Raw genomic sequence first — 12,462 nt, 5'->3', positions numbered from 1 at the left:
ACTATGAACAACTGACAGGATGTTTGGCCTCCAAGGCTCATCAATGCCTGAGGGCAACGAAGGCTATCCCATTTGGTCCAAACCGACAGAAAGGCTACTGTGGTACAAGCCGCAGAAAATTTTAAAGATGGTTACGGGATGAATGTGTCACAACACACAGTGCATCGCACCATGCTGCATATAGGGCTGCGTAGCCACAGTCAGAGTGCCCATGCTAACCCCTGTCCACCATCGAAAGCGCCTACAATGAGCATGTAAGCGTCTGGCCTGGGTAATGTTCTGCTGGGAAACCCAAGGTCCGGGCATTCATGTGGACGTCAATTTCACACGTGCAAACTACCTAAACGTTGTTGCGGACCAGGTCCACCCCTTCATGGCAACGGTATTCCCTGATGACAGTGGCCTCTTTCAGCAGGACAATGCGCTCTGTCACACTGCACAAATAGTTCAGGAATGGTTTGAAGAACACAACAAAGAGTTCAAGGTGGCCTCCAAATTCCCCAGATCTCAATCCGATCAAGTATCCGTGGGATGTGCTAGAACAAGTCCAAACCATGGCTGCTCCACCTTGCAACTTATAGGACTTAAAGGATCTGCTGCTAACGTCTTGATGCCAGATACCACAGGGCACATTCAGAGGTCTTGTAGAGTCCATGTCTCAGACAGGGTCGAAGCTGTTTTTGTGCCATGCAGAGGACCATCAGCATATTAGGCAGGTGGTCATAATTAATGGTAGATCTCCTGCATGAAAACCTGAATAAACTTAAGCAAATTAACTACCTAACTCCACCCCTTTTGTTGATCCAGTCGGCAAGAGTGGATGCCCACAAAAATGTCTTAATCTTTCCAGGTTCACGTCCCGAGGGGGAAAGTCTGGCAGTTAAAATTCTTTAAATGGGCGCAAAATGTAGTCATACGTATATTAAAATCATATCGATTTTCACTGGAACACCAGAAAGCCGCCGTGTGGCTTACTGCACAGAAAAGGGGTTTCAAACCCAGATTAGCACTTTTATTCAATTGCCATGAATCCCGTGGTTTAGAGCATTTGCCTATAAAAGTCACTTCTGTAACGTGATGTCAAAAGTGAAACTGACTTATTATGATCAAGTAGTTAGTCTGGTTAGTTAGTCTAGCTAATCAGCCTACTTTTTGTGGTTATGGATCATAATGTAGTTGGTGTGGGATTTAATGAGATTAATTAATCTTATTTTTACATTGGCTTGTGGAAATTCTTGACAAAGACACATCACTGAATGCCAACCCCCACCAACTGACACCTTCGCCTTGTTCCAAAACGCATCTTTTAAAACTGTGCAGTGGACGAGACTGGGCAAAAGTTGGGGTTTCAATGCCCTTTAATGCCTGGTAAAAATAGACGGTGATGGATTTATTCAATCATCACAATGATGGATTATGATTTATTCTAGTGGAACCAATGAGCTACACATAATTTTGAAAATATTTATTCTATAATCTTTAAAACATAACTATGGAATAATACAATTAAATATCGATACCTGTTAAGATGCTTGGCATAATTGAGACATTTTTTCTCTCAAATTAATTTGCAAAAATAATGAAGACAAGAATAAATCTGCAAACCTCATTAACCACCTACAATAACTACATTTAGCATAGAGTCATTTATTTGCAGGCTGCATTAGGCTACATTACTGAATTTATTTTTGAATGTCATTTACTGGGAATTTCTGTGGGAAAACAGACACAGGTGTTAAAACACACCCTTTTTGGCACAAACACATACAGACATAAGCAAATAGAGACAGTGTGTGTCAACAAGCATGCAGTACTAATACACCCTGATCTCACACACACAGTACACACAGAAAAACCCATACAGTGCCCTCCTTAACGTTTGGGACAAAGACCCATTATATCTTGATTTGCCTCCAATTTGCCAAAATTGTAATAATACAATTACATGTGAATCTCAGTGCATTCTCAGGTTTTATTAAATAGCTTTTTTATACATTTTGGTTTCACCATGTATAAATTACAGCATTGTGTATACATAATCCCTCCATTTCAGAACCCCATAATGTTTGGGACACATGGCTTCACAGTTGCTCAGGAATGTTTAATTGCTTCCTAAATGCAGGTATAAGAGAGCGCTCAGCACCAAGTCTTTCCTCTGGTCTTTCGATCAGCTTTGGAAACTATTACTGCAGTTTATCAACACGACAGCCAAAGTTGTGCCAATGAAAGTCAAAGAAGTCATTATTTATTAAAGACCGAGAAACATTAATAAAACGGTTAGAGACATCAGCCAAACCATAGGCTCACCAAAGTCAGTTTGGAACATAATTAAGAAGAAAGAGAGCACTGGTGAGCTTACTAATCGCAAAGGTCTGGCAGGCCAAGGAAGATCTCGACAGTTGATGAGAGAATAATTATCTCCATAATAAAGAAAAATCGCAAAACACCTGTCCGACAGATCTTCAGGAGTCAGGTGTGGATTTGTTAATGACCATTGTCTGCAGAAGACTCCATGAACAGAAATACAGAGGCTACAATGCAAGATGTAAACTTCTGGTTAGCCACAAAAACAGGATGGGCAGTTTACAGTTTGCCTGTAAAGTACTACTTCAAAAAGCAACCACAGTTCTGGAAAAAGGTCTTGTGGACAGATTAACAAGATTAGTCAAATGTTAATTATATCAGAGTGATGGTAAAAGCAAAGTATGGAGGAATGAAGGACTTCTGAAGTGTTTAGACACATCCTATCCGCTCAGTTTTGAGGCAATGAAAGCCTCAAAACTGATTGCAAGACAATGATCCCAAACATACTGCTAAAGCAACAAAGGAGTTTTTCAAAGCCAAAACATTTTCAACTCTTGAGTGGCCAAGTCAATCAGCCGATCTGAACCAGATTGAGCACACCATTTATATGCTGAAGAGAACTTAAGGGGACTAGCCTCTGAAACAAGCAGGAGCTAAAGATGGCTGCAGTACAGGCCTGACAGAGCATCACCAGAGAAGACACCCAGCAACTAGTGACGTTCATGAATGACTTCAAGTCATTGCATGCAAAGGATATGTAACAAAATACTAAACATGACTACTTTCATTTACATAACATTGATGTGTCCCAAACATTACGGTGCCCTGAAATGGGAGGGATTATGTATCAACGCTGCTGTACATGGTGAAAGCATAATGTATAAAAATTGTGCAATTTCAGATTTTTTTTTTTGTTAGAAATCTCAAACTGTGGAGTACAGAGGCAAATAAATAAATGATGGGTCTTTGTCATAAACATTATGGAGGGCACTGTACGTAATGAGACCAAACGCATCGATATGCACAGATGTAAAGATATACACAGAAGCATACCCACAATGGTTTCACATACACTGAAACATACACACGTACGAGGACAAAAACACGCGCTTGTATATTGCAATATACGCAGTGTATACGTTTATTGCGCAAAATACAGCACACGCTATTCACTAAACAGTGACTTAAGAGCATATTGCCCCACCACTACTCCTGCCTGTCCTCCGCACTCCTACACTGAACACCAGGACTGCAGTTCTGGGTCTTAACATCTCTTTTGATTTGTGCCGCTAGTGGCCCTTTCAGCGATGAGCGATGTGTGTCGCTATGGATACATGATGAAGAGAAACGGTAGCTTTAGGAAAATACCTGCTCCACCCCACTGTCTGTGCTTGTAGGATGATCACATCTGCTATTGGCAAACGGACATGGGCACAACTGTTGTGCACGTCTCATTATCCAACACGTGGTTTGGAGTGCCCAGAGAAAAAAAGGGACAGCAATTACTTGTCGCATTAATCCCTTGAAGGGCATATTTCTCGTAATGTTTTTTTCTTAAAATTTCTTAGCCTTCTAGCACTCTTTGCTTTCAGCTACCGCACGTGACCGTTACATCAACATTACATGAACATGGGAAACGCATATCTACGATGGTGCCCCAGTGGCGAAGGCTGTTGGCATTTGCATGCCTGTCCGACCCTCCTCTGTCTGAGCAGCACGGGCGGAATAAGGAGTCCGTGTTTGACAGGCGGTTTAAGGAGCAAATAGAGCCATGACACCGGGAGGAAAGGTCATTCCGTTCAAGGATCGTAATGGCAGGTAATCAACCTTGGCAAGGCGACACATTTGCATAGAGCCTGGGGGGCGTCAGTCACCGCCGCGGTGGACTGTATTTAAATACAATTTTCCCAATGAAACCTGGACGCCAATAGTGTACCTCCCCCTCCCCCCTGCGGTTTAATCCCCTTTGTATCTCCTTTTGCATAAACATGCCTCTCTCTCCCCTCCCCTCCCCCTCTCCCTCCACACTCCTGTCCTCACACAGTACAGAACAGAGCCGAGTGACAGTCGTAGTTGACCGGTAGAACAGGTTGTGAATTGCACCCTATCTATCACGTCCCTGCACTGTAGATCAATGCGAGTGCAGAGGTGGAGGGGGGTTGATTGGTGGAGGGAGGAAGAAATGCAGTGAGTATGCAAATTGCTCGTTTGCATAATACTGACTACAGCAGGACACATGCGTGTGCAGCTGACAGCAGGAACCGTGCCTCTGGCTTCAGTGTACAGGACAAAAGGCTCAGTTTATTGATATTTTTTGATTTCCAAGATCCCACACACACACACACACACACACACACACACACACACACACACACACACACACACACACACACACACTCACACACACACACACACACACACACACACACACACAGGTGGAGATCGATGTCCAAGGAAGACTGTGAGGCAATGCCCTGCAACAGAGCATTCAGGGAAAATAAGGGTGGGAGGAAATGAATGTCCCCTTCTGACGTACCATCCATTTGAAATGAAAGTAGTTGGCAAGAGGTCAAAGGAGGGCTCCTTTAGGTCAGATTTAGCTTGTGTAATTGTTAATGTTAATGGTTAATGTTGCAGAATTGCCCTGTGAATGGCTAAGACCCCCGGAGCAGAGTCATGAGCATGCACCGTGATTGGCCGAGCTGCCAAAAACTCACACCTGGAGCCTCTGTCTGGGCGGAGGAGATACCGGGGGCCAGAGCCCAGACGCCATGTGGCGCAGACCGCCTGCTGTACTTCCAGCCCGCCCGGAGCAAAGCAGCCCTCTCCAGTTTAGCCCAGATTACACCACCAGCTGGAATCCAAGTGGGGAGATTACCATGCCCCAACACCCGGAGCAAATCTGACGGAATAAACTAAACCGATAAACAACAACAACAAGGGCTCAAAACAGCTGAGTCTGCATCTCTGAGGCAGTGTGCGGGAGCGTCTCGAGAACTGCACCTTGATAGGCCGGTTGCTTCGGACAGTAAAGTGATTCACAGTATGAGGTAGGGGGCAGCCGATGGCATGCGCGGAGGCAGAAGGCAGCCGTGGCATAGAGGGGTGTGGGGAGCGATAGGGTCCTTACCGTGGGTTCTGGGCTGGGTTGCAGACAGCAGGGCACTCTTCCTTTTCCCTCCATGCAACAGCAGTCAGCTGGAAAGACAAGCAGAGTGGAGTCAGGCTCTGTGTCCACTAGGCTTTATCTGGCAGAAAAAGCACTGACAGGGCGCTGGGAAACGTGGGGACGATGCACCTTAAAAAAGTGGTGCATGTGAGTTACATATTTATGACATAACATCTCACCCGAACATGCTAGAACACCGTCCGTCGCGGAAGATTGTTGTTTATTTATTTATTTATATATATACATATATGAGTTCAACAAACTGAAGGATACTAGGAAACCGCTAAAACAATCTTCTCCTCCATATTCTTGCCGTTGAATTTGAAACAATGTTACGAAGCCGTCGTTAGGGTAACGTGTAGGGTCGTTATGGTAACGTTTAGGGTCGTTTTATGGTGTTTTAAGTCCTGCCCCATCTAAGCTGTGATTGGTCGGATGATGAAAAGTGACATTGTCTCCCTATGGAAAACAACTGAAAAAAGGTGCTGGTGCTTGTATAAAGAGGCGTAGTGGACACAGACCCTTCCAGTTATTGTGTTCACTACAGCGGTGCTGTTACTATGTTCAAGCAGTGCAATTGTACCGAGTACACACATTAATGCATTGAGCACGATGGTGTTAGCATATTTAGAATAGCTGTTACTGTGGCGAGTATAGGACGTTCAGTACAGCGGTCACGTCTGTGTTCCGCAGCAGTTCTAACACTGTTCACAACATAATCAGTTATACTATTAAAATTGTAGACTGTAGAAGACTTGAATAAAAGGTTTTAAGAAATCTCCTAAACCATCTTCATTGGTTCTACTTGTGCCCCTAAGGATTCTGTAAAAAATGTAGACTTAGAAATAATGGCATTGCAAAGTATAGCTTAAGCGGGAGAGCTTTAATTAGCGATTGATTATCAATTCACCCTTTTTGAAAGTGCTCAGTCATAAGCCGGACAATATCTTTTCCATTTTTTGAGATGAGGACAACAATGATTACTACCCACTGAAGCAAACGCAAGCCACTTGCAAGAGGACCACTGCCAGTGCTTATGTCATTTTCATGGCATTCTCAAGTAGTGAGACAAGTCTGTAATTAGGAACCAATCATACGCTTGACATTTATAACTACACACTATTTTCCCTGTTTGAACAACATGACAAGATGGATGCGGTTTTGTGCTCGCGAGTTGTGACAGCAGTAACCACGGCAGTACTCAAAGAAGCAGGACTTAAGCCCAGAAGTTCTTCCAGTTTCCCCAGGGACAGCGAAGCATAAAATTACAAATCCAATAATACAGAAACAGGGCGTTGGCACGTCTTTGGCTGGCCTCTTCAAAGCCAGGCCGGCCTGGAGTGGCAGCTGGCACTCGCTGCTGCCATCGCTTACGTGGCTCGCCTGCCTCCCTGTGACAGCGGAGCACGGCACTTCAGCAAAAATCTACAACACCAAAAGGTCCTGAACACCGCACTGTGAACAAACAAGTGTTAAAAAAGTAGATTTTACAGTTTAAAGAGTGTCCGTTCAACTCATTTCAGAGTGCAAGGTGTGGTAGACTAATCAAATTTCTGATTTAGAGTATAATTTTTCTCTATTAACGCAAGCAACACTGGCAAGCCGTTTGCCATGTCTGTGGCTCACAGATCACAGTGGCTACCTCCCCCTTTTTGTGGGGAAACCCCCAGTAATTTACGCCCACTTACGAGTAAAGATACGGATACAGTTAATATAGCTTACTCGCGCACCCCTACACAGCGCACAACCGTTCTGATGTCTGTAAAGGGCGAGCAGAGCACTGGGTGTCGCGAACAGCCCGGGAGGTAGCGGGGCTTCGGCCTGACAGGCTCTGACATGGCTCCTCAGCTACAGAAGCGCTTTGGACTGCGCCGATTCTCGTGCACTCCACTCCCTCTCGTGCACTCCCCCTCCGACGCTGGAAGCACTTAGCCAGCAGTCCGCAATCAGGGCCGCTTCTACGGCTGCCAAAAAACACATCCATTCTCTCCTCTAATGGCCGAGGCTCGAGAGGCTCTCCAGCCGCCTCTTCTGAACCGTGACGCAGCCCGCGTTTAACCCCGCTCGCCAAGAGGGTGCTGGGAGGCAAGCCAGCGGGCCGGCCGAGTGAGCAGCGGACCCGTTCGGAAGACCGCGCGATTCGTTACGGAGACGGGCTTGACGTGAAGAATAAACAGATGGATGAAAGATGGGATTAATCCATCATTTCTTGGCCCAGTGCTGATCTGCAATAGCCCCACGCACGGTTATGTAAATGGCCCATCGTTCCTGGTACAGTATAGTCGGACAGGACAAAGGGTTCTTGTCACTTTCCCTCTCTGCAGGACGGGCTCAGGGCCACATAGATTTAATACGGCAATGAAGGTAAGGAGTGACAGCAATTTCAATGAGGGACATGCATGCGACACCGGAAACCTCATTAAGAAACCGGTTTCAAAAATTGTTGTGAGTGAACAAAATTTTTGTATGTATAATGCCTCATAGCAAATAGACAGACACTTTTTCAGACAGGAAAAATAATTCTAATGAGTTATCTGTTCTTTTTTATGTGGGATTCTTAATTTTTTCAATGATAAAAAATATAATTGATAAGCATCTGAATACTGATCCCAAGATGAAGACATTAGCATCTTTGTTTTCATAGGGACTTGGTTGGAGGTCGACTTGGAGAGCTAGCAGCTCCTCTGAAATTCCGGGAAAAGAGTATCTGGCAGCACAAGACTCCCTAAGAGCACGGCAGACCACAGAGACATCTGGAAAATCACCAGTCAAGCAGGGACCCGCAAACGTGAAATGGACAAAAATAGGATTACGCACATACAGTTACGGGATTTGCTCAATGGTGGACGCTACATCACAATAGCCAATCAGGTTAAAAAGAGGTCATCATCTGTTCAACCAATCTGGGAGGATGTGGATGTCATAAAAAGATAATAATTCTCATTTTTCATAATGATCTTCATATTCAAGTATAACACACATTAGGATGAAGAAACTATTTGATACTGTGGCCTTAAATCTTGAAAAGCACCTTGGCATAAGTTTGCCGTTCAGCTCAATTACTTACACCATGTGCCTCGAGCACCCTTTAATCTTTCAGCCCCACTGCATTTTATTTAAACCAGTCTACAGTCTACTATCCACACACTGCCTATATACATGACTCACAAAATAAGCTAAAACATTGTTTCCATTTATAATCCCCACAAATTCCCATTATTTCTGGGCGCCCATCTGAATCAAAGTTCCGCGTTAACGCCTCTTTTGCATAGACATACAATGTACATAAACCAACAGCAGGATATTGCCAGAAGGGAAGATGTTTTTGTGAATAAAACTGTGAGGAGAAGGGAGCACGGGCTGGCAGAGAGCAGGAGTATAACTGAACGAGAGGCACAAATCGAAATTGGCAAAGGAGAAATTCCATACAGATATTAGGAAATATATGTGTGGAATAGCTTGCCAGAACAGTGGAGGCAGAAACAAGATCAGGTTTCATATGGTGCGAGACACTATTTAGTTTTTAGGCAAACTAAGCAGTAGGTATACTTACGGGTAGGAAAAGGTGAGCACCGCTAGGCTGAATGGCATACTCTCGCCATCACGTTATGTTATGTTACATTAGGACGAACAGCATGAGGAGCCGGCCTTGAGCGTAGTGTGTCGACCCGTCTCCAGGTGCTCCCTCCTTTCCGTGGTGTCAGATTCTCAAATCCGCAGCCAGATAACGGCACACGTCAACACGTCAGGCCCGCGGGCCCCAGCTCGTGTTTGGCAGCGGCCCTTGGGACGGCAGCGGGGCAGCAGCAGCAGCGGGGCGGCAGCACCGGGTCCGGAAGCTTCCGTGGAGACGAGGCGGGCGTCTCTGGCAGAGCTGGGGTCAGGTGCAGCGGGGAGAGATGCAGCCCAGCTGCACAAGCTCTTGAGTTTCTCTCTGAGCTGCTCCACAGGGACTTTCTGACCTTGGCTGTGTCTATTTCTGAAAGCGAAAAAGGCGCGACTGTGACTCTTACGTCTTTACAAATGTGTTGGAATCCATCTGCCTCCGGACTCTGCACTTGTACCCACCAGCCTATCAAATAATCCAGGGTTACGGTATACCGTACAGAATTAGAACCGGAGACAGAGAGGGATAGAAAGGACACAAATCAATAAAGTACTAGAGCTGAGCAAATGCACAGGAAAGACAGACGAGAAAGGCATCCTGTATGTCAAAGAACAATGGACAACCACATATAGCTACAGCCACGACCTTAACCCTGTGTGCAATCTGGTTCAAACTCAATTAATGTTGCCACTGAAGATGACAAAGACCTAAACTATGATCCAAGTGAGACAAAGGCTTTGGAAATGACACAATTCCAACGGTTATAATGCAAAATCCAAATGGATGCCGGTTCAATTTTACTGATGTTTTTGTACTTCTCTCCATTACAGAGCCTCCCAAGGCCCTGGAGTTGCTTTCATTTCAGTGAAAGGGTTTCGGGGAAAGGCGGGAGTGAGATGAATCGGTTAGACACGCACTATAAATTATGTATTAAAGCCTGGTGCTGAGCGTTACTTTTCAGATTCACTCCTTGAAAAAAGTCCAAGTGTGGTAACTCTTCAAGATCCGTTTGTTAATCTTCTTCACACACGTTTCCATTAAGCTTGTTGTTCTTTTTAATTCCCTCGTTCATAACCGCATGTTTAATCCAGAGTGGTGAGGTGGAGGCGAGGGCTAGCACACATTGTGAGCAGCATCCTAATTGATAATTAGTCTTACCCGGGCTCTCTGCTTTTCGTAGTTCAGTAATAAATCCTCACATTGTGGGGGGTTTGTGATTTAGCGATTTTCTTTGTTTCAGGTTTCACTGCCTTTCTGTCAGTGGAAATCCTCTTGAAAATAAGACGGCCTTACGGTAAGTCACCTCTCCTTTTTGAGGGGATTTGCAGGAGAGAAAACGCTTCAGGTGTGGAGATAATCATCAGACAGAGATTTGGCAGGCTGGGCAGCAGCAGTTAAGAGCTTGTGTGAGTGTACACTCACTGACATTCTCAGCCAAGTGGAGGAATGCTGACCCTGCATCAACGGGCCAAACCAAAACAGCCCAAAACAAAGTTTCTCTTTATTTTGGCTGGCTACATAAATGGATCTTCTACAACAATCAAGCACAGAGAAGAGGTTCAATATCCAAATATCACACTAGGAATGTATATTCAAAACAAACAACTGTCCCTTTAACAACATATGGTAATCTCTTCACAATGTTTAGACACTTGAGCCTTGAGTTAACTCAAATTTGGCAAATTTGTTCTTTAAATCCACTTAAGTACTCTGTCCCTCCCATGTCTATGTTTTGCTTAGACATAGGGTGCTGTACTATATTTAAGATCTGTTTTTAACTTGTGTATTGTAATTTTCAGTATGTTTCTGTAACTCTGTGTATTTGACCTGCTGCTGCTTGTCTCGGCCAGGTCGCTCTTCAAAAATATATTTTTAATCTGAACACGGCTGAATAAAAATAAAAATAAACATTCTCCTCCGTGTTTACTCGAATCTTCTGAGCTACAGAGCAGATCTAAACATTATTCCTGAAAACAAGGGAACTGTTCATTCTTTATTGTCAACATTTTAAAGCAAAGTAATAAACTGAGGTCATGCTATCGTTAAACTGAAATGTCAAATGCTCACTTGCATCTGAAAGCCATAGAACATAAAACAATGTACCATCAAATATGGGTCATGTGGCTGTTTTGCTCAATTCTGCCAGAGCTCGATGAAAGATCTCCAGTACACAAAGTACATTGCCCAGCATACCTCTAAAGCTCTAGTTTCTAATACTCGGCGATATGAACTTTCTCCATTGTATTACAAGGGGCCTGACCCCTATTACTTCGGTTCTGGGGAGGAACATCTAAGTGGTACAATGCATGAGGGAACGGCAGTACTTGCTATCCTATCCTGTAATCTGAAAGGGTTCATCTTCTTTCTGAGAAGGTAAAGACAATTCCGCAGCATATGCCGGAATATTATCAGCTAGATTCATTTCACTGCTATACAGTAAAATTCACTCCATTGTTTACCCGCTTTTGGAGCTGAGCTCTACCAGGAGTTTGAGCTCCAGGTTGCATCTAAAGACGGGACTCCTGCTTAGCTGGGTTCAAAGCAGCGCGCTGCCTTTTTAATCCAGTACGAGAAGGGGCGAGAACGTGAGATTCCCTTCTGCTCGTCAGTGCTGTTCAAACGCACCCTTTCAGCAACTAAAGTTAATAAAAGAATGAATGCACATTTTTATCAGAAGATTCAAAAAACTGTTGACGATAGCACAAATCACAGGAATGGCTTTGTTTTGTAAAAGTAGGCTAAAGGAAGGTGGAGTAGTAAAGTGCACCTTGACACAGTCGGGAGCGCTCTGTTTACTTAACCAAACTCCCACATTTAAATGCTGACTGAACTGGAAGAAAAGCAGAAGAATGTAACCACATCCCTGGCAATCTGCTTGAGTGTAAACCTGACATTCTGCATACATTTATATGATGGTGGCTTAATGGCTTTTCTTTTCTTTCTTTTTTTTTTGCTTTGACACAATTTACTTAAAGCCCCACAGCTGTACTTTGACAGTGTAAAGCCATAGATCTACAGCCGTAGATCATATTCTTACACACAAGGACAGGATATTCCACAGAAATGGGCTTTAAATTTATTCACAGAGCTGTTTGAACAGTCCATAGGATAGGCAATCGGAAACATAAACAGGGACTGTACACATTTGGCACCGCCAATCTTCACTATCAGGAGCATGCTGTGATGCAGTTGAGTCTGCATGGGTAACACTGGCGGAAGTATTAACCGTTTCATGGCTTTGTCTACACCTGCAATGTGCCGAGTTCAGACGTCCCCTGTGAGGCGTATGCAAACCTAAACATGGGCACGGCCTCAACAGAGAAAACGGGGGGCACTGGAGTAATTATTCAGCCGGTTGTTTAAGCGACTGGCTTTCCTTTCA

At 44.3% G+C, this 12,462-nt stretch overlaps 1 protein-coding gene across 2 annotated transcripts in view; it reads right to left on the bottom strand.

Annotated features, from left to right (window-relative positions):
- The window catches only part of tanc2b (tetratricopeptide repeat, ankyrin repeat and coiled-coil containing 2b), a 234,058-nt gene that overhangs the window by 162,214 nt on the left and 59,382 nt on the right, over positions 1–12,462 (bottom strand). For both annotated transcript variants that reach the window (XM_061226928.1, XM_061226935.1), the window contains one exon: positions 5,435–5,502. The gene's annotated coding sequence lies outside the window, so the exon portion shown is untranslated. The remainder of the gene's footprint in view (positions 1–5,434; positions 5,503–12,462) is intronic.

This window comes from Conger conger, chromosome 2 (assembly GCF_963514075.1).
Source record: "Conger conger chromosome 2, fConCon1.1, whole genome shotgun sequence".
NCBI lineage: Eukaryota > Metazoa > Chordata > Actinopteri > Anguilliformes > Congridae > Conger > Conger conger.
Note: the sequence above shows the minus strand (reverse complement) of the source record. Positions and strands in the feature narration are given on the sequence as shown.